This window comes from Panicum hallii, chromosome 3 (genome assembly GCF_002211085.1).
Source record: "Panicum hallii strain FIL2 chromosome 3, PHallii_v3.1, whole genome shotgun sequence".
NCBI lineage: Eukaryota > Viridiplantae > Streptophyta > Magnoliopsida > Poales > Poaceae > Panicum > Panicum hallii.
In genome coordinates, this window is record NC_038044.1 from 49,591,871 (window position 1) to 49,614,371 (window position 22,501).

Consider the following 22,501-nt stretch of genomic DNA (forward strand, 5'->3'; position numbering starts at 1 on the left):
GGGCACGGGAAAACCGGTGGCGCTACTAATTTGGGAAGGGAAAGGGCGGAGGGGAAGGTCCCACGATGACCCGAGGTCCTGGCGGCGGCAATGGAGGAGCGGCGGGCTCTGTACGCGCGCGAGGTGCCCCGGGCGACTCTTTTATAGACAAATTGAAAGGAGAGGAGGGGGGGGCACGGACGAGCAGAGCCTTATCGGGGAATTGCTACGGGGGAGAGGAATCTCGGAGGTGCGGCGGCGGCAGGGAAACCTGTGGCGGTGCGGCAGTACCGCAGGCGCCGTGGCGCGGGGTCAAGACGCCAGCAAGGGGGGGGGGTGGAGCGGTGGCCGAGCAGAGGGGCGACGCGTGGACGGGGAAGAGCAGGGGGTGGCCGGCGGTGACCAGGGGCGGCGCATTACGCCGGCGGCAGAAGAACCAGAAAAATAGAGCAGGGGGAGCAGAGCGCAGGGAGGAAGAAGGGGGGGGGGTGAACTGAACCAGGGACTGATCTGTGAATTCAGAGAAAGGCAGGGGCCTTACTGTAAAGGGCTTGCAACTTTTAAACCAATGCTCAAATGAAGATGGTCCAAAAAGCAAAAGTGCATAGTTTTTCAAACTCTACAACTTCTCTTTAAGGTTCATCTGCATTTGAGCAATAGTTTTGGAGATAATATAGACTTAGTAATAATTTCACATTTTGTGTAAATCCTTAAGTAAAATTACTTTTACACATATACCCTATGGTAATTTCATACATAATTTTTGAAATTCAACTACTGATATCACTTTTTGCATACAAACCCTTAAGCTTTTAAACTCTTCCCCCATTTCCATCCATTTTGCATAAAAGGACCTTTAGCTATTATTAATTACATAAACATCACTTCTTCCATGACATTGCATACACATTTGCCATATTTTAAACATACAAGCATACCAAGACTTTAATGTGTGACCAAGCTAAATACCTGAATGTCACAGCCTTCCCCCCTAAAAAGAATCTCGTCCCGAGATTCCGAAGCAGGATAGGACAGGAAGATCAAGCTCGAAGATTGGTTTGGAAGAAATCGGGAAAGTTATATTGAAGATAAGATTTGGTTTCCCATGTTGCTTCTTCCTCTGTGTGATGGTTCCATTGAATCTTGTACATTTTGGTGGTCTCTCTTCTAGTACTTCTCTCTTTAGTGTCAAGGATTCTGATGGGATGTTCCGGATAAGTCAGATCTGGTTCGATTTCGATAGCTTGGGAATCGATGATCTCGGTGGGGATCTTAATACACTTTCTGAGTTGAGATACATGAAAGATGTTATGGATGGCCGCTAATTGAGGTGGAAGTTGGAGACGGTAAGCTACAGGTCCACAGATCTCAAGGATTTCAAAGGGTCCGATGTATCGAGGAGCCAGTTTTCCTTTTACACCGAATCTTTGAACACCTCGGATAGGAGATACTCGAAGATATACGAAGTCTCCGATGTGAAACTGTAACGGTCTTCTTCGTATATCCGCGTAGCTTTTCTGTCGAGATTGGGCGGCCTTTAGATTGTCTTGGATAAGCTTGACTTTATCCTCTGCTTCTATAACCAGATCGGGTCCAAAAATTTTACGTTCGCCGGTTTGTGACCAACTCAAAGGAGTTCGGCATCGGCGACCGTATAATGCTTCGAATGGGGCCATCTTAATACTTGTCTGATAGCTATTATTGTAAGAGAATTCTGCTAATGACAAGTATTTATCCCAGTTTTTGTCAAATTGGAGTACACAAGATCGGAGCATATCTTCCAGAATCTGGTTTATTCGCTCAGTTTGCCCATCTGTCTGAGGATGATAGGCAGAGCTTCGAATTAATTTAGTTCCGAGAGCATCATGAAGTTGCTCCCAAAATCTAGCGACGAATTGCGCTCCACGATCAGAAATGATCGTTTTAGGTACTCCATGAAGACGAACAATTTGATCTAAATAGATCTCGGCATACTTCTTGGCAATATACGTAGTATGCACGGGAAGGAAATGTGCAGTCTTGGTTAATCGATCAACGATCACCCAAATAGAGTCATGCTTCCGAGATGTATTGGGCAAGCCAACAATAAAGTCCATACTGATATCCTCCCACTTCCACGAGGGAATGGGTAGAGGTTGAAGGATACCAGCAGTCTTCAAATGACTGGCTTTGACTCTTTGGCAGATATCACATTCCGACACATATTTGGCAATTTCTCGCCTCATACGAGTCCACCAAAAGTTCTGTTTCAGATCCTGATACATCTTCGTACTGCCAGGATGTATAGAGAATTTGGACAAGTGGGCCTCGTCCATTATTTGCCTGCGGAGCCTATGGTCTCTGGGTACAACAATACGTTCGTTGAACCACAAAACTCCTTCAGGATCTATTCGGAAGCATTTATACTTCCCTTCTCCTTGCATTAGCTTCTGTTTAATGATTCTGACCCCTTTATTACGCTGTTGTGCTAGAACAATGCTATCTCTGAGTGTGGCTTCAACCGAAAGATGGTTTAAGTCACCTTGGGGAATGATCTCTAAGTTGAGCTTACTCATTTCCCAACAGAGAGTTTCGTCGAATGCTTCAATGGATAGGCAAGAACAATGCGCCTTGCGACTAAGGGCATCTGCAACGACATTGGCCTTGCCTGGATGATAATGGACTTCCAAGTCATAATCTTTGATAAGTTCTAGCCAGCGTCTTTGCCTCATATTCAGATCTGCCTGGGTAAAGATATACTTGAGGCTTTTATGATCGGTATAAATATGACATTTCGTACCCATCAGATGGTGTCTCCAGATCTTTAGGGCATGAATAACAGCTGCGAGTTCGAGATCATGGGTGGGGTAATTTTGTTCATGAACTCTAAGTGCTCGTGATGCATAAGCAATTACTCGGTTGTCTTGCATAAGTACACAACCAAGTCCAGTTCCCGATGCATCACAGTAGATGTCAAAAGGTTTTGAGACATCTGGTTGAGCTAAGACTGGAGCAGTTGTAAGATGATTTCTGAGAATATGAAATGCATCTTCGCATTTTTGATCCCAGGAAAATTTTATACCTTTCTTTAGTAGTTCGGTCATAGGTTTGGCTATTCTGGAGAAGTCAGGAATAAAACGGCGATAATAGCCAGCTAGACCGAGAAAACTACGAATTTGATGGACGGAGGTCGGTGGTTTCCAATCCATTACTTCTTGTACTTTACTGGGATCGACGGATATTCCGTCACCAGAAATGGTATGGCCCAGGAATTTGACTGTATCTAGCCAAAATTCACATTTAGAGAATTTGGGAAGGGAAAGGGCGGAGGGGAAGGTCCCACGATGACCCGAGGTCCTGGCGGCGGCAATGGAGGAGCGGCGGGCTCTGTACGCGCGCGAGGTGCCCCGGGCGACTCTTTTATAGACAAATTGAAAGGAGAGGAGGGGGGGCACGGACGAGCAGAGCCTTATCGGGGAATTGCTACGGGGGAGAGGAATCTCGGAGGTGCGGCGGCGGCAGGGAAACCTGTGGCGGTGCGGCAGTACCGCAGGCGCCGTGGCGCGGGGTCAAGACGCCAGCAAGGGGGGGTGGAGCGGTGGCCGAGCAGAGGGGCGACGCGTGGACGGGGAAGAGCAGGGGGTGGCCGGCGGTGACCAGGGGCGGCGCATTACGCCGGCGGCAGAAGAACCAGAAAAACAGAGCAGGGGGAGCAGAGCGCAGGGAGGAAGAAGGGGGGGGTGAACTGAACCAGGGACTGATCTGTGAATTCAGAGAAAGGCAGGGGCCTTACTGTAAAGGGCTTGCAACTTTTAAACCAATGCTCAAATGAAGATGGTCCAAAAAGCAAAAGTGCATGGTTTTTCAAACTCTACAACTTCTCTTTAAGGTTCATCTGCATTTGAGCAATAGTTTTGGAGATAATATAGACTTAGTAATAATTTCACATTTTGTGTAAATCCTTAAGTAAAATTACTTTTACACATATACCCTATGGTAATTTCATACATAATTTTTGAAATTCAACTACTGATATCACTTTTTGCATACAAACCCTTAAGCTTTTAAACTCTTCCCCCATTTCCATCCATTTTGCATAAAAGGACCTTTAGCTATTATTAATTACATAAACATCACTTCTTCCATGACATTGCATACACATTTGCCATATTTTAAACATACAAGCATACCAAGACTTTAATGTGTGACCAAGCTAAATACCTGAATGTCACATAACACAGGCGGTTTGGATAAATATTCTTTGATATCTTCAAATGCCTGTTGTTGTTCTGCCCCCCAGCGGAACTCATCATTGGCTTTAATTTTTACCAACTCCATGAATGGCTCAATTCTTCCTGATAGATTGGAAATGAACCTCCTAACAAAATTGATCTTGCCGATGAGTTGTTGGAGTTCGTTCTTTGTGGTAGGTGGCACCATTGTTTTTACAGCTTCTTGACTTTTTAGGCCGATCTCAATTCCCCGTTCATGAACCAGAGAACCCAGGAACTGACCGGCCGATACACCAAATGCACACTTCTTAGGATTCATTCTAAGCCCGAACTTCCTAGTTCGTTCCAAAACTCGCTGTAGATCTCCTAAATGCCCCTCAGCCGATGCAGATTTCACCACCACATCATCAATATAAATCTCCACCAGCTTGCCAATCAGATCATGAAACATGTAGTTCATGGCCCGTTGATATGTAGCACCAGCATTTTTGAGCCCAAAGGTCATGACCACGTACTCGAATAACCCCACTGCACCCGGTACTTTGAATGCGGTCTTATGAATATCTTCTGGAGCCATAAAAATCTAGTTATAACCAGCATTACCATCCATGAAGCTCAACATCTTGTGACCAGCAGCTGCATTAATCAATGTTTCCGCAACCGGCATCGGGTACTCATCTTTTGGTGTAGCCCTGTTAAGATCTCTGAAGTCTACGCAGACTCTCCACCGGCCATCCTTCTTCTGTACAGGTACAACATTGGAAATCCATTCAGCATACCTGCAAGCCCTAATGAAGCCGGCTTCTATCATCTTTTCAACTTCTTTCTTGACTTCTTCCAGGACTTCGGCCTTCATTTGTCGTGTTCGTTGCTGGAACGGCCGAAGTCCTGGCTTGAGAGGGAGTCGATGCTCAACAATACTTCTATCCAACCCGGGCATCTCTGTGTACTCCCACGCAAAACAATCCGTATATTTTCTCAGTAGTACTATCATCGCCTCTCGCAACTCCGGATTTAACTTCTTGCTGATAAATGTTGGTCGTGGCTTATCCCCAGGACCAATATCAACTTCTTCCAGCTCGTCAGCAGATGTAAACCTGTATCCTAGCTTCCCTTCATCCATCAAGTCGACACTGCAAACAGATAATGGATGTGATGTAAAAGGATTTGGCCGATCGCAGGGATCGGCCGACTTGTTCTTTTCATTAACTTGTGCTTTCTACAATTAACACATGGCCGGCTGCTCGAGCGGGCCTCCCTGTGAACTAAATAATAATGTAGCTTGGATGACAAAAACAACTCGAATGCTATTTTTTGGGGCCGATCGCGGGGATCGGCCTCTCCTGTTTCTCCGGTGCAAAGTGAATTTGGCACCCCATCTACTCTATAAGGCCAGTGGATAAGACCAGCCTCACCCCGTTTTTTGTAGCCTCCACACGGTCACAGCCCTCCAAGCTGATCCCTGAGATTGGTTCCTGGTCTTCTGCATCCCAAACACTCATGGCAGCATGCGAAACTTCGGCAGAATCATCCGCGTGGACTACTTCTACGTCATCTCCATCCCATTGAATTAGACATTGATGCATCGTAGAAGGGATACAGCAATTGGCATGAATCCAATCTCTCCCAAGCAGGACGGTGTATGAGCCCTTGCTGTTGACCACAAAAAAGGATGTAGGGACAGTTTTACCTCCCACCGTCAGATCCACGCTGAGGACTCCCTGTGCTTCTGATGTTTGTCCATTGAAGTCACTTAGCATGATGTTGGTCTTGATTAAGTCCCCGACAGAATGCCCCAACTTGCGCAGCACTGAGTACGGCATTATATTGACTGCTACTCCTGTATCGACTAGCATCCTGCTGACGGGTTGGCCGTTGATGTACCCTTTGAGATATAAAGCTTTCACATGCCTATAATTCTTTTCTCGGGGCTTCTCGAATATAACTGGTCATGGCCCCAAGTCAAGCTGAGCCACTGGTACTTCCTCACGGCCTGGTGCATGGAACTCTGCATGGAGAACAAACACCATGTGTGCGTCAGCCGATGTGTTCACATCGGCTTTCGACTTCTTGGGCCGCCATATTTTCTTGGAAGAACTCTCTACTTGTCGAGGATTGTGGACCTTTTCTGCCAAATCTGGCCGCGCCTTCCTTAATGTTTCCAAGTAATGGGCCTCGGCTTCTTCCAGGCTGCGCAGCCGCTGCACCCTCCGCTTCTGAGACCGGTTGAGCCCATCAGGGCACCAGCGTGGTTGGTGACACCTATCTTCTCCATCTTCTGGATTTCCCACCGTACATGTCGACTTGTTTTGTTCACGGTGAGACTGCCCTGGCCCCAAGCGCTGAAAAACTGAGGCGCTTCTTGTATCTTTTTTCGGAGAATTGCACTCTGGGCAATCTTCAAGGGTAGGTAGTCTTTTCATACCAGAATCCCAGCAGTACATGAAGAACGGGCAATGCCAATGATCCCGTGTATCCTCTCGCCTTCTGAGGCGTTTCCCAGTGCGTCGCTCGTATTCTTCTTCTTTTATTTCGTGTTGGAGACGCTGCTGATACTGATATTTGTACTTCCTCAGAAGATGAGAAGAAACTGGCCGCTGGTTCCTGACATGCCTCACCTGCTCTTCGGTGATATAATCCCTTTCCTCTTTTTGGGGCCGATTGCGGGAATCGGCCTCTTGCCTCCTTGATTGTTGACGGGATGTATGTCCTGCCATGTTAATACCAAGCGTAAAATCAAACTGCCAACGCGTTGATCGGTCGTACCCTTCCACCATATTTACGTTTGGGAACGGCTGAGTATCAACCTTCATGGCCTATTGCCCCAAAATTAATCGGCCTTGCTCAATGGCCGATTGTATCTGTCGCCGGAGTTCTTTGCAATCGCCGGTACTGTGGGTGAAGGAATTATGCCATTTGCAGTATAATCTCCCCTGAAGCTCCTGGGCTGTTGGGATCTTGAAACCTTCAGGGAACTTCAGCTGCTTTTCCTTCAAAAGCAAGTCAAATATCTATTCGACTTTGCTTATATCAAAGTCAAATCCTTTTAAAGGACCCTGTTGTTTTACCCACTTGCAGGACACAGGCTTTGCCCCCCGTGTCCACTCCACGACTGCAATCTCTGGGTCATCTTCAGAGTCTTCGGAGTCTTCAGCGTCAACCATTACCACCTGACGCTTGAACTTGTCTTGGTACAACTCTGGATGTCGTTGCTCGTATATTGTCATCTTTTGTACCAGATGTGCCAGAGAGTTGAACTCCAGCTGGAAAACCAAATCCTTGACTGGTTTTACCAATCCCAAGATTGCTAATTCAACAGCTTCTTTCTCTGAAATTCGAATCGAGTAGCATCGATTCTTGACTTCCCTGAAATGCTAGATGTACTCCACCACTGTTTCACCTTGTTTTTAGCGGACCTGTGCCAAATCAGCAATCCTGGCTTTTGCAGCTTCTGAATGATATTGGATATGGAATTGTTCCTCTAGCTGCTTCCAGGTGCGGATAGAATCAGGACCCAATGATGTATACTATCCAAAAGCTGGCCCTGTGAGAGACTGCGAGAAGAACCTTACTCGCAATGGATCTGACACCGAAATCATCCCCAACTGCGCTAGATATCGGCTTACGTGTTCTATGGAGCTAGATCCTTCTGCTCCGCTGAATTTGGTGAACTCAGGTAGCCAATACTTGGGCGGTAGAGGAATCAAGTCGAAGTCACTTGGATACGGCTTGGTGTAGCCGATCGCTCGCCTTCTTGGGAGAATGCCAAACTGATCCCTCAAAATGGCACTGATTTGATCTACAGAATGAATTCCTGGGGCCGAGTGCGTACCTTCATGACTCGGCCTCGTCGCATAAGCATCCAGCCATGCCTGTTTGTCGGCATCGACTACAGGTGCTCCTCCAGTTGCTCTCTGCGGGGGTTGCGCCGAGTGACCGCCATCTGGAATATAAGCACAAACATATCCGTGCGGCACCTCCTTTGGGGGTTCACTGAAGAATTGGTGATCAGCAGGGTCATCTCCCTCCTTGTATATGACATATGCCGGAGAATTTTGTCGCTCCTGGGCAGCAAATGCATAAGACACTGGTGGCCTGATTTGAGAAGGCAACTCCCCTCTGTGACTCCCTAAAGCAGGTCCTGTTGGAGAGTACTGGTGCTTCATAATTTCCTGCACCACACGCAGCGCAACGCGCTCAAGTGTATTCACCAGACTCTTAGAATGTCGATGCAATGAGTGAGCCACCATGTAATTGACCTCTTGACGGAGAGCCCGAGTATGTTCTTCTGTAGGGGTAGATAGATCCACTTCATCGAGTGCCCCTTCAGATGAAAACCCCTTCCATCTGATGCCATGGTGACGAGTCCTCTCAAACGAGATGAGGAGATCGGCCTCAAAAGCAGCCTTAATTTCATCATACTTCTCCTTATGTTCTTCAGACAACTCCTCATAAGTGATCGGGTTCTCGTTCGGCATCTTGTCAATGGAAGTTGATGAAACCGAAGAAGATGATGTAGCCGACTGCAGTTGTAGTCGAAGTAGTTACTGAAGTAGCCGATGAAGTCGGCGCAGTAGTCGATGTAGTTGACGCATTAGTCGATGTGGTTGATGCGTCAACGCAGTAGTCGATGTCATCAATATGTCAACGCAGTTGTCGATGTGGTCCCACTGGGCGTGCCAGAATGTGTTGTCGGTCAAAACCCACCGGCTAGCAGCGACAGGCAACACGAGGAGCCGGGAGGCTTCCGGGACTGCTGGTGGGCCCCGGTCCCTCGGTCAACGGCCCAAGAGTCCGGCACATGACCTGGCTTGGTGAAGTGCTAGGCGTGCCACCTGACCTATACCTGATCAAGAAGGTGTAGAAGTCGTTTATCAGCTATCTTCCTACATGCACAGACACGTTAAACATTAGTCCGAGCTGTGATCGGCTCTTACAACGACTCCCAGGATCAGCTAAAGAAGCCGATGGAGTCATTGTACTAGGTCGGACCTATTTGGACAACAAGTCGAACCTCCGGGTACTTATCAGAATCGGCTAGAAAAAGCCGATTGCCACGTTTAACAGATCGGATCTACTAAACATAAGATCATTTGCACAAATCCGATGGAAAAAATAGAAACATGCTCTGCAATTACCAAGCTAATTCAATCTACGACGGTAAAAGCTTTCACTGTATAACCGGAACATCCTACGCGTGGTTAAGCCTAACGTACATGAAAGATTACCATACGCTAACCCAAAAAGAGACCTAAAAACCAACTAACAAGTCGATTCCCGGAACAATCCCTCGTTAGGTTATCATAAAGCACCAAACATGCAGCCGGAACATTTAACCCGTTTGAAGGGCCTAATCATACAGATATTAAACCAATTCTTCATAAGACAAAGAACTACCATAACAGATTAGATCTACTAAGTAATAACAGAGCAAGTGAAAGATATCTAGGCCCCTAAGTGGGTTTTGGTGATAAATGACAAAGCACATGTATATTTAATCGTGTTATTAAGCATGTGTGCAGGTGGTAATGGTGACCAAGCAAAGCTTTTAGAGAAGTGTGAACCCTCAAAAAGGATATGAAAAGCGGCGTCCTCAAGTGTTCGTGAAGATTAGATTTTATTTTTAACATTGAGTATAGGAACGCCGTACTATCAAGGGGAACTGTGATCCACTAGTGTAGACATGGTAGGTGTGCTCAAGAGAACTCTCAAAAATCATAAGAAACCATCTCAACACTCAAAAGGGACTTAAATGTGAAATTCAGTGTCCAACCCCCGGAGTGTCCGAGTATGAGTCCGGAATGTCCGGACAGAAAGTCCGGAGTATCCGGACGTATACCCGGAGTGTCCGGGTTACTGTTTCCGGTCTGCAAAACAGTTTGGTCCGGAGTCTCCGGACCCCTATGTCCGGAGTATCCGGACATATACCCGGAGTTTCCGGGTACCGCTCTCCCAACGGCTAGTTTCTGGGAGAGGGGGTATAAATACCCCTCATACCCCCTCTCACTCTCTCTCTCTTGCTCTTTTTCGACCAGAACTGCAGAAAACTCAAAGAGAGCCCTCTCACTCCCCATTTGCTCCATTCTTGAGTGATTTTCGTTGGGGTTTGAAGTGAGATTGTTGCAAGAGCTAAGATTGTGCAAGTAAGCCTTGATTTCATCTCTTGAGCACATCAATCCGAGTCTAGCCCGTGGATTCTAGTTTATTACTCTTGGAGTTTCAAGCTCCTAGACGGCTAGGCGTCGCTTGTGATTGCGTGATTGTTTTGTGAGCATCACAGCTAGTTTGTAACCTTCATTCCTCCCCGAGGAATTCATAGTAAGTGACCCTAGGGTTTGAGCGTTGGTCTCACCCTTGGGAGAGGAGCATAGGAGTTCTTGAGCACCGTCTCTTGAATTCTTCCTCAACGGAGACGTAGCTCCTTTGGGAGTGAACTTCGGGAAACAAATTCTGTGTCATTCTCATATTTCTACTTCACATTTGGGATTATTTGCTTGTGAGACTAACCTTTTAGGGTTTGAGACCGATCTACTTTTGTACAAGTCTCACCAGTAAGACAACTGGTGAGAAACACCTCAAAGGTACCACTAGTCCCTCTAAATTTACTGAACTCAATTTACAGCATCTAAATCAGTGATTAGTAGCACGTTCTCTCATACCTGGATAGTCCGGACAATATATCCGGAAACTCCGGACTCTATATTCGGAGTATCCGGACATATATCCGGAGTATCCGGATACCTGTGTTGCTAACCGTGTTCAAAGTGTTTTTAAGTTGCAGATTAGCCTATTCACCCCCCCTCTAGGCATCTTGAGGTCCTTTCAATTGGTATCAGAGCCAGGTTCTCCATATTTGAAGCTTAACCGCTTGGAGAGTCGAGATGTCGAGTGACGCTTCATCCAAGGGTCAATCCGATCCAATGGTTGAAGTTCAGAAGGAGAAGTCATTTGAAAGATCAGAAGATAAGAAAAAGAATAGGCTACAAGAAGAGGAAGAAGATTTGGAAACAACCGACGATGAGATGTCATTTCAAGAATGGAAGGCTTGGAGGAAGAAGAAGAAGAAATTGCAAAGAAAGAAAGAGAAATCAAGCACTAAAGTTATAATCGAGTCAAGTGATGACTCGGATAATGACTACAAGAGAAGATCTTCAAGCTCTTCAAAGGTGAAGAAGAGAGCCAACTATCACCAAGTTGGTCATGACTATACATTTCAAATTCCTAGTGATCATAATGCTTCAATTCACATGGGAAAGCCCCCTTATTTTGATGGAACGGGGTATAATCAATGGAAGACCAAAATGTTTGGTTATTTGAGTGCAATTCACAAGGATCTATGGAAAATCATTGAAGTAGGGTGTGAAATCCCGGAAGATGGAGAAGCCACAACACCCGTTCAAGCATATGTCTTACAAAGAAATTATCAAGCGTTGAACATTCTTCACTCTTCCGTGAGTCCGGAAGAGTTTGATAAAATTGAAGATTCTTCTACCGCCAAGGATGCTTGGGACACACTCCAAGTAAATCATCAAGGGTCAAGAAAGGTCCGAGAATCAAGAATCAAGACTTTGGAAGATGAACTAAGTCTATTCTCCATGAAGAGAGATGAAACCGTTAAGGAGATGTATAACCGCATGAAAAAGATCACCAATTAAATCAAGTCTCTTGGTGGAGACAAATGGGGTGATCGTGAGATAGTGGATAAGCTTTTAACCGTCTACATGGCTAGGGATGTCACATTACCTAGTTTGAGAAGAGCGGAGAGGGGTTTCAAGCATTTCACCGCCGAGAATGTTCTTGGAAGAATTGAGGCTCATCATGATCAATTGAAGAGAGTCAAAATAAATCAAGATTTAGCCGATCTACAAGAGCAAGCTGCAAAGAATAATGGGTTGGCTCTTCAAGCTAAGTTGAAAGGCAAGGAAAAAGCAACCCAACCATCAAAGATTGATGACTCTAGTGATAGTGAAGATGATGAGCTTGATGATGAGCAAATGGCATTTTTCATCAAGAACTTTAGAAGAGTTCTAAGGAAGGGCAACTTTCGAAACTTTGGCAAGAACAAGAATGAATCAAGAAGAAGATCAAGCAAGCCATGCTTCGGTTGCAAGAAAATCGGGCATTTCATTGCGGATTGTCCGGAAGAAAAGAAGAAGAACAAGAATGCCAAGGAGAGTTCATCCAAGAGGGATAAGTCAAGATTTAAAAAGCACGTTGGTGAAGCTCATCTTGGTCAAGAATGGGATTCAAATGAAGAAAGCAACTCCGACAATGAAGATATTGCAACCATGGCATTTAAGACTTTATCTTCACATCAACCGAGCTTGTTTGAAGATCTCACCGATGATGAAGATCAAGATCAAATTATGTGCTTGATGGCAAAGAACTCAAAGGTAATATCTCCGAACTCATCGGATGATGAAATAGATGATGATGATGAAGTTGCTAGTCTTATTAAACAATATGGCAAGAGTGCGGCAACTAGAATAATGAAATTAATAATGAAACTAGATGATCTAGATGAGACTCTTGAATCACAAGAGGAATTGTTTAGGCTTGAAAGAGAAAAATCCGAGACTCTTGAAAAGCACCTTACCTATGAAAGGAAGGAAAACAAGAGGCTTGGAGAATCTCTAAAAGCCAAGGATAACATGCTTCTTGAGGTAGAAGAGTCATTTACTAGTGAAAAGAGGAAAGTGGATGACTTAACTGAAGAACTTCTTTTAGTTGAAGACACTCATGCTAGATTAAAGAGAGACAATGATAAACTTCAAGAAAGCTTGACAAGCTTGCAAGCCATGAACACGGCACTTGAAGTTAAAGTTAGCACTCTCCTAGTAAGTTTCTCTAACACTTGTAAGGCATCGAAGTCATCTAGTCCTTCAACTAGCAATGGTTGTGCACGATGCTTTAATGTTGATATTCAAACTTGTGTGACTAACCATGCCGAAGTACAAGCCATGAGGAAAGAGATTAGTAGACTCACTCAATTGGTGCAAGAAGAGGCAATATCTCACAAGGAAGTACTCAAGATAAATCCCTCATCGAGGGTAGGTGAGTTTGAGAAGCATACCAAGGGGTTTGGTTCAAAATACTTAAGTAAATATGGTTTTGAGAAAGGTAAGGGATTAGGAAAGAATGAAGATGGCACTTCACAAACCATTCCTTATGTCAAGAATAACAAGAAGGCCGCCTTAGGGGCAAGAGGAGGCCTAGTGAACATGACAACTCCCATCCATAGGAGAAGTAGTGAGAAGCAAGGGTTAAGTCAAATCAAGTTTGAAGAGAGGCACAACATGTGATGAAGGTGCCAAAATTGTTGCATCCTCTTTGAAGCAAGACAAATTCCAAACGCCCAAGACACCAAAAACATTATCTCAAATGTCATTTTATGCGGTATATGTTTTAACTAGGAACCACCATGGTAAAGTGGTTGCTAGGTTTGTGGGTCACCGCTCATGGAACACTAAGGTGAAAAGCCATGTGTGGGTACCCAAAGTGCTTTTGACTAACACTCAAGGACCCAAATATTGTTGGGTACCTAAAAGAAAGGAATAATCTTGTTTTGTAGGAATACTTTTCCGGTGGATCAACATGGGTGATTGATAGCGGATGCACAAATCATATGACCGGAGAAGGAAGTATATTTGAGAGTTTGAAAAAATCAAATGATGAACATTACATTACTTTTGCTGGAAATCAAAAGGGAAAAGTGCTTGGTACCGGTAACATTGATCTAAACTCAAAATTCTCTCTTTCAAAAGTTCTCTTAGTCGAATCTCTTGGGTATAATTTGTTATCCATATCACAACTTTGTGCATCGGGCTTCAATTGTTTATTCACTAACGAAGGTGTGACCGTCATTAGGAGAAGCGATGGCTCCGTTGCCTTCAAGGGTGTACTTAAGGGAAAGCTTTATCTAGTGAATTTTTCACAAGAAAAGGCTCAACTTGATACATGCTTGGTGGCAAAGTCTAGCTTGGGTTGGTTATGGCATCGCCGACTAGCTCATGTTGGGATGAGAAATCTCAACAAGCTCCTAAAGGGGGATCACATTCTAGGATTAACAAATGTTTCTTTTGAGAAAGATCGTATTTGTAGTGCTTGTCAAGCCGGAAAGCAAGTTGGTGTTCTTCATCCGTCAAAAAGCATCATCACCACCGTCAAGCCACTTGAACTACTACACATGGATCTTTTTGGCCCGGTGGCTTACATAAGCATTGGTGGTAACAAATATGGATTTGTCATTGTTGATGATTATTCTCGTTTCACTTTGGTATTCTTTTTGCATAACAAAAGTGTAGTGCAAGAGACCTTCAAGAAATTTGCAAAAAGAGCTCAAAATGAATTCGAGACCAAGATCAAGAAAGTGAGAAGTGACAATGGCACCGAATTCAAGAACACCAACATTGAAGAATTCTTGGAAGAAGAGGGCATTGGGCATGAGTTCTCCGTTCCATATACTCCACAACAAAATGGAATTGTTGAAAGGAAAAATAGAACTTTCATTGAAGCCGCAAGAACAATGCTTGATGAATACAAGGTCTCGGATCAATTTTGGGCAGAAGCAATCAACACGGCATGCCATGCTATCAACCATCTTTATCTTCACAAGATCTTGAACAAGACGGCCTATGAGCTTCTACTTGGTAAAAAGCCTAACGTGTCATATTTTAGAGTTTTTGGAAGTAAGTGCTTCATTCTTAATAAGAAGCCCAAGAACTCTAAATTTGCATCTAAAGTTGATGAAGGTTTTCTTCTTGGTTATGCTTCAAATGCTCATGGATATCGTGTCTTCAACAAAACCTCCGGTTGTGTTGAAGTTGCGTGTGACGTGACATTTGATGAATCTAATGGCTCTCAAGAAGAGCAAGTTGATGATGTTGTAGGCATGGAAGAATCACCAAACAAGGCGATCAAGAAGCTAGCCACTGGTGAAATAAAGCCACAAGAAAAAGAGGATCAAGATGATGATGATGTGTTGATGTTCAAAGGGTCATCTACATCAACTTCCGCGGCGCAACCCGGAAACTCCGGTATTATGTCCGGAGACTCCGGATCCCCTGTCCGGAGTATCCGGACATAGGGCCAGAGTATCCGGGTTACAGAAGATGAACCATCATCTGCACATCAAGATCAACCTCAGACTGAACAAGAAGTCGAGCCTATACAACATGAAGCTCAAATTCCTCATCCAAGAATTCATCAAATTATCCAAAAGGATCATCCCGTAGATAACATCCTTGGAAGCATAAACAAAGGGGTAACTACTCATTCTCGTTTAGCAACCTTTTGTGAGCATTACTCGTTTGTTTCTTCTTTGGAACCACTTAAGGTTGAAGAAGCTTTGGATGATCCGGATTGGGTGATGGCCATGCAAGAAGAATTGAACAACTTCACACGGAATGAAGTCTGGTCCTTAGTAGAAAGACCCAAGCAAAACGTTATTGGAACAAAGTGGGTCTTTCGAAACAAACAAGACGAACATGGCGTGGTAACAAGAAACAAGGCAAAGTTGGTTGCTCAAGGCTTCACACAAATTGAAGGTTTGGATTTTGGTGAGACTTATGCACCCGTAGCTAGGCTTGAGTCAATTCGTATCTTGCTTGCCTTTGCAACTCACCATGATTTCAAGCTATACCAAATGGATGTGAAGAGTGCTTTTCTTAATGGACCAATCTCCGAATTGGTATATGTTGAGCAACCACCGGGTTTTGAAGATCCTAAGCTACCTCATCACATCTACAAGCTACATAAGGCGCTCTATGGGCTTAAGCAAGCTCTTAGAGCATGGTATGAATGCCTTAAGGATTTTCTCTTAAGGAAAGGCTTTGAGATAGGCAAAGCCGATCCTACTCTTTTCACTCGCAAAGTTGACAAAGAAATTTTTGTGTGCCAAATATATGTCGATGACATTATATTTGGTTCTACTAATCAATCTTGGTGCGAGGATTTTAGTAGGATCATGACGAAGAGATTCGAGATGTCCATGATGGGAGAGTTGACATTCTTTCTTGGCTTTCAAATCAAGCAACTCAAGGAAGGAACCTTTATTTGTCAAACCAAGTATACCAAAGATATGTTGAAAAAGTTTGACATGGAGAATGCCAAGCCCATCAAGACACCCATGCCGACTAATGGACATCTCGATCTAAATGAAGATGGCAAGGCCGTAGATCAAAAGGTATATCGCTCCATGATTGGATCTCTTCTTTACCTTTGCGCATCTAGGCCCGATATCATGCTTAGTGTGTGCATGTGTGCAAGGTTTCAAGCTAATCCTAAGGAATGTTATCTTATGGCTGTTAAAAGAATTCTAAGATATTTAGTTTTCACTCCGTACCTTGGCTTGTGGTATCCCAAGGGCTCCACTTTCAATCTACTTGGATACTCCGATTCGGATTATGCCGGTTGCAAAGTAGATAGGAAGAGTACATCGGGGACTTGTCAATTCCTTGGCCGGTCCCTTGTGTCTTGGAGTTCCAAGAAACAAAATTCCGTTGCCTTATCTACTGCCGAAGCCGAATATGTTGCTGCAGGTGCTTGTTGTGCACAATTACTTTGGATGAAATCCACCTTGAGCGACTTTGGTTGTAAGTTTAGCAAGATTCCACTCTTGTGTGACAATGAGAGTGCAATCAAGCTAGCTAACAATCCCGTTAACCACTCAAGAACCAAACATATTGACATAAGGCACCATTTCTTGAGAGACCATGAAGCCAAAGGAGATATCGTTTTAAGTCATGTGAGCACCGATAAACAACTAGCCGATATCTTTACTAAACCACTTGATGAGCAAAGGTTTTGTACCCTGAGGAGTGAGCTAAATATTTTGGATTCTCGTAACTTAGTTTGAGATCATGCACATATTTGAGTGCCATAGAGCAATTGTTTTTGAAAAATCTACTAGAAGTGCTAGGAGTGTGACTTTCAAAATAATCTGAATCTTCTCTTGCTTGCTTGAGACTATTGTTCCCATTGATTGATCGCTGGCTAGTCGCAAGTTAAGTAAGCCTCTCACATCACTAGATCTCTCATTTCAAAATTCAATCCTATTCTCATTGAAATCCATCACAGTGTTAGGGGGAGCCGGATACTCCGGACAGCCGTCCGGATACTCCGGACATCCGGATACTCCGGACATCCGGATACTCCGGACATATGTCCGGATACTCCGGATGGTAAAACCATCTTATATATACCGCGGGGGGGGGGGGGGGGGGTCGGTCAAAACGGTTCTATCTCTTTTTTTTTCACCTCCACCGCGCCTCTCCTCCTCTCCACTGCCTCCCACTCACCCAAGGGACGATTTCCATCACTTTTTCCCGTAAGGTTTGCGAATCGTTGAAAGGAGTGCTCTCTCTCTCGTTCGGAATCTCCGGAGAACGCTTTGGATTTGGAGTTTCCCGTGCTTTCCTCTTCATTAAGGTATTCAAACTTCAAATCGCCCGATCTCTCAATGTAGTGGTCAAAACTAGATATCCTTTGGGGCATTATCTTCCCTCATGTGCAGCAGCTTGTGCCCCAAATTTCATTCAAATCCCATGGGCAAATCTCTTGATTTCATGAAAATAGGGTTTGCATGTCGATACCCGGAGACTCCGGATGTTCACTCCGGATACTCCGGACTGTCCGGAGTATCCGGACATATATCCGGACTCTCCGGATTCTTATAGTTTCAGCCTACGTGTCTCATTCCTATAGCCTCTAGCTTGCTCCTAATCGATATCTTCTATATCCAGGCTATGGGACGTGAGCGTGCACCTGCTTCTTCCGGTCAGAGACGGCAAAAACGCCGTCATGATCCTCAAATCCAAGAGGAGGAAGTTTCACCTCCTAGCCCTCCTCCAAGAGAACTTCGTCCTCGCCACCGTCCGGGCAAAGAGCCTGCAGGAAGCAGCTCAGATGCCCAGCCACCTCGTCAAGCTCCATACATGATGCCAAGCATGGCCGTGCCTCCTCCTTCTCGGGCTAATCCATCAAGACGGGGAATTTCTTGGGAAATCTGCCCTCGCACTCCTCCTCGTCTTCAAGTTGAATATCCACAAGATCAACGCCAATATCCTAGGTGTCCAAAGCTTCACCGTCCTCAAATTCTCACTGAGTTTACTACTACTATGGGGAGGAACTATTTCAAGCAGACTGTGGCACTTACGGATGCACGCAAGGAGGACGTTTACAAGTATGAGAAGGCTGAAAATTTGGAAAGGAGATTTTGGTGTCAGTTGCATCAAGATTTCTACTCCTCCATTGTCATGCGCAAGGGCAAAGCTCCAATTGTTCCTTGCAAGTATGTTGATTGGGAGTATTTTGAGATGATGAATGACCCATTCTTCAATCAAGCTATTGCAAAGTGTAAGGAATTTGGTCTTTATGACATCATGGGTTTTCGGTATGATTGGAATGAGGAGATTCTCGCTCAATTTCACTCCTCTCTATTTTATGACGCAAGGCAAATTGCCTTCTTTTGGACTACCGAGGGAGTGAAATATGGAGTTGACTACATGACATTCTCTAGACTCCTTGGACTTGGCTCAGAGGATGAGAAGAGGGATCCTATTCATGTGGAACATCAGTTAAAGCCAAGTCAATTACCGGCTCTTTTTTACAACCCTATTCTAGCGGAAGCCGGCAATGCAAGCACTCTTCAACCATTCTACTACACCATGAACCAATTTTTTCGTGCCACCATTGATGCTAAGGATGGTGATGCCACTGCTCTTAGGTACTTTGCTTGCAATCTCCTTGCCCGTGTCATGCCTGGTGGGCGACCCTTCTCCATTATGGATTTCATTTGGAATGAGTTAAGGAGGACGATGAATGATCCACAAAAGTTTCTACCATCTGCTCCTTACATCATGTATATGATTGAGAGGGTTACCAAGGTTACATTTCCCAAGGATTGCAAGCATGCTGCCCTACACCTTCGTCCTCGATCCGGTGATGCACCGCACGCACCTCCTCTTCATGCCGGTGCCACAAGGAACCCAAGGTTTGACCCAGCTCCATGTTATTCGGGTCCATCTTCATCTCGTAGTGGTCATCATGATTCCTTTATCAAGAGGGCTCTTAAGAGCATTTTCTGCATGTGCAAGACTGCAACTCACGAGATAAATGAAAACCGCCGTGACATTATTGAGATTAAGAGTCACTTGGGGCTTCCGGCGGATCCATACCATGAGTTGCCCGAGTTTGATGACCCATTTGCCGAATGGGATGCTGCGGATGAAGCCGCCACTGCTGCTGCTCATGCTCCTCTTCCTCGCCCACGTCAGCGCACACGTGCCCCTACACGATCCCGTCGCTCTCCTCCTCGTGGCCAAGAGATTTTTGATGAAGAGGAAGAGACCGAGGAAGAAGCACCTCCAAACTACCGCGAAATTCCCGATTCGGATGAGGATGAGGACACCTCCGATGAGGATGCCCAAGATGATGATGAGTAGAAGACCGTCTTGCCATTTTTCATTTCCTTTTTGGCACTTGATGACAAAGGGGGAGTGAAAATGTCATTTATGTACTCATTTGGGCTATGTATCAAATTGTTAACTTTATGCGTTTCTTTTGAACAATTCTCATGTAAGGACTATGTGGTGTGAGGAACTTTGTAATGTGTGCTACTCTGTGGTTCACTAGTTTGCAGTTTGTTTCTAAGGATGAGCTGATAGTGTGATCTTAATTTGATTATGATGCAATGTTATTCTCTCTGTGTTCTAACCTGATGGTCCGGATACTCCGGACACATGGTGTTTCTTGATCATTTACCCGGACATAAACCCGGAGTCTCCAGGTTGCACTAGTGTTTCTTGATCATATGTCATGACATTTGCATCACACATTTTTCAGCGCACACACATGCTCACCCCACTGTAGTATGTTTAAAGAGTTTCCATATCTTTTACGAATATGCCAATCTTGACTTTAGAGAAGTCAATTTGAAATTCAAATTCATGGCATTCATTAAGGGGGAGCTCTTTACATGCTTATGATTACATTTTTTGTTATCAAATGAGATACATGTGGGTTGTCATCAATCACCAAAAAGGGGGAGATTGAAAGATATCTAGGCCCCTAAGTGGGTTTTGGTGATAAATGATAAAGCACATGTATATTTAATCGTGTTATTAAGCATGTGTGCAGGTGGTAATGGTGACCAAGCAAAGCTTTTAGAGAAGTGTGAACCCTCAAAAAGGATATGAAAAGCGGCGTCCTCAAGTGTTCGTGAAGATTAGATTTTATTTTTAACATTGAGTATAGGAACGCCGTACTATCAAGGGGAACTGTGATCCACTAGTGTAGACATGGTAGGTGTGCTCAAGAGAACCCTCAAAAATCATAAGAAACCATCTCAACACTCAAAAGGGACTTAAATGTGAAATTCAGTGTCCAACCCGGAGTGTCCGAGTACAAGTCCGGAATGTCCGGACAGAAAGTCCGGAGTATCCGGACGTATACCCGGAGTGTCCGGGTTACTGTTTCCGGTCTGCAAAATAGTTTGGTCCGGAGTCTCCGGACCCCTATGTCCGGAGTATCCGGACGTATACCCGGAGTTTTCGGGTACCGCTCTCCCAACGGCTAGTTTCTGGGAGAGGGGGTATAAATACCCCTCATACCCCCTCTCACTCTCTCTCTCTTGCTCTTTTTCGACCAGAACCGCAGAAAACTCAAAGAGAGCCCTCTCACTCCCCATTTGCTCCATTCTTGAGTGATTTTCGTTGGGGTTTGAAGTGAGATTGTTGCAAGAGCTAAGATTGTGCAAGTAAGCCTTGATTTCATCTCTTGAGCACATCAATCCGAGTCTAGCCCGTGGATTCTAGTTTATTACTCTTGGAGTTTCAAGCTCCTAGACGGCTAGGCGTCGCTTGTGATTGCGTGATTGTTTTGTGAGCATCACAGCTGGTTTGTAACCTTCATTCCTCCCCGAAGAATTCATAGTAAGTGACCCTAGGGTTTGAGCGTTGGTCTCACCCTTGGGAGAGGAGCATAGGAGTTCTTGAGCACCGTCTCTTGAATTCTTCCTCAACGGAGACGTAGCTCCTTTGGGAGTGAACTTCGGGAAACAAATTCTGTGTCATTCTCATATTTCTACTTCACATTTGGGATTATTTGCTTTTGAGACTAACCTTTTAGGGTTTGAGACCGATCTACTTTTGTACAAGTCTCACGAGTAAGACAACTGGTGAGAAACACCTCAAAGGTACCACTAGTCCCTCTAAATTTACTGAACTCAATTTACAGCATCTAAATCAGTGATTAGTAGCACGTTCTCTCATACCCGGATAGTCCGGACAATATATCCGGAAACTCCGGACTCTATATCCGGAGTATCCGGACATATATCCGGAGTATCCGGATACCTATGTTGCTAACCGTGTTCAAAGTGTTTTTAAGTTGCAGATTAGCCTATTCACCCCCCCTCTAGGCATCTTGAGGTCCTTTCAGCAAGGCGCTGCCCCTGCGCCCGAGATCGAACACAAGGACAGCTAAACGATTACAAGCAGCAAGCAAAGCATAGATTTATTACTCAGAATCATTGCAACATCATAATCGTTTAAGATAACTAGTGCTACTCGCTATCAAAAACGCTTCAGTACGAGCAACATAAGGATAAACAGATAAACGCGACACTGCTCCGACCATGCAGGACATGATCGGAGCAGCATGCCGATTACCTGGAGAAAGCCCTTAGACAGGGGTGGCGATGCGCCGAGAGTTTGTTGTGGATGATTGATTGTTTTTATTGATTCTCACGATACATATTTATAGTTCGGAGACTTTGATATTAACTAACCCTAACTGGTTACGATTCAATCTCTAACTTACTATATTTAAACTATCCTTACGGCCATCCTGGCCCTTGATACGTTTGCACAGAGGCCGATTCGCAGACCATTACGATGATTTCCTTCAGCCCATATTGCTCTCGGCCCATCCTTTGGTCTAGTCAAATTATGACGATATCAGTGTCAAACATCCGATGTGACGGGAACTAAAATTTAATCCCCAAACGGCCCAACGTGAACCATAAGCGCGTCTACGCTGGCAATGACAAACGACCAGATATACGATCTCTTCTAATACTAGTTATATTGTCACATCATGACTTTCGCAAAAAAGAAAATAATAAAGGTCACATCATGACGGTGGCACTAGTCGTGGCAATTTTGCGTGAGGTTAAGATGCCGTTTGTTTCAGCTTCTGATCAATTTTGAAGATTTAATTTTTGAAAATCTAAAAATTAGATGTCTCCCGTAATCGAGAATCCAGCTGATTTTAAATTCTTGATTCTAGACTGTAGAAATCATCTGATTTTT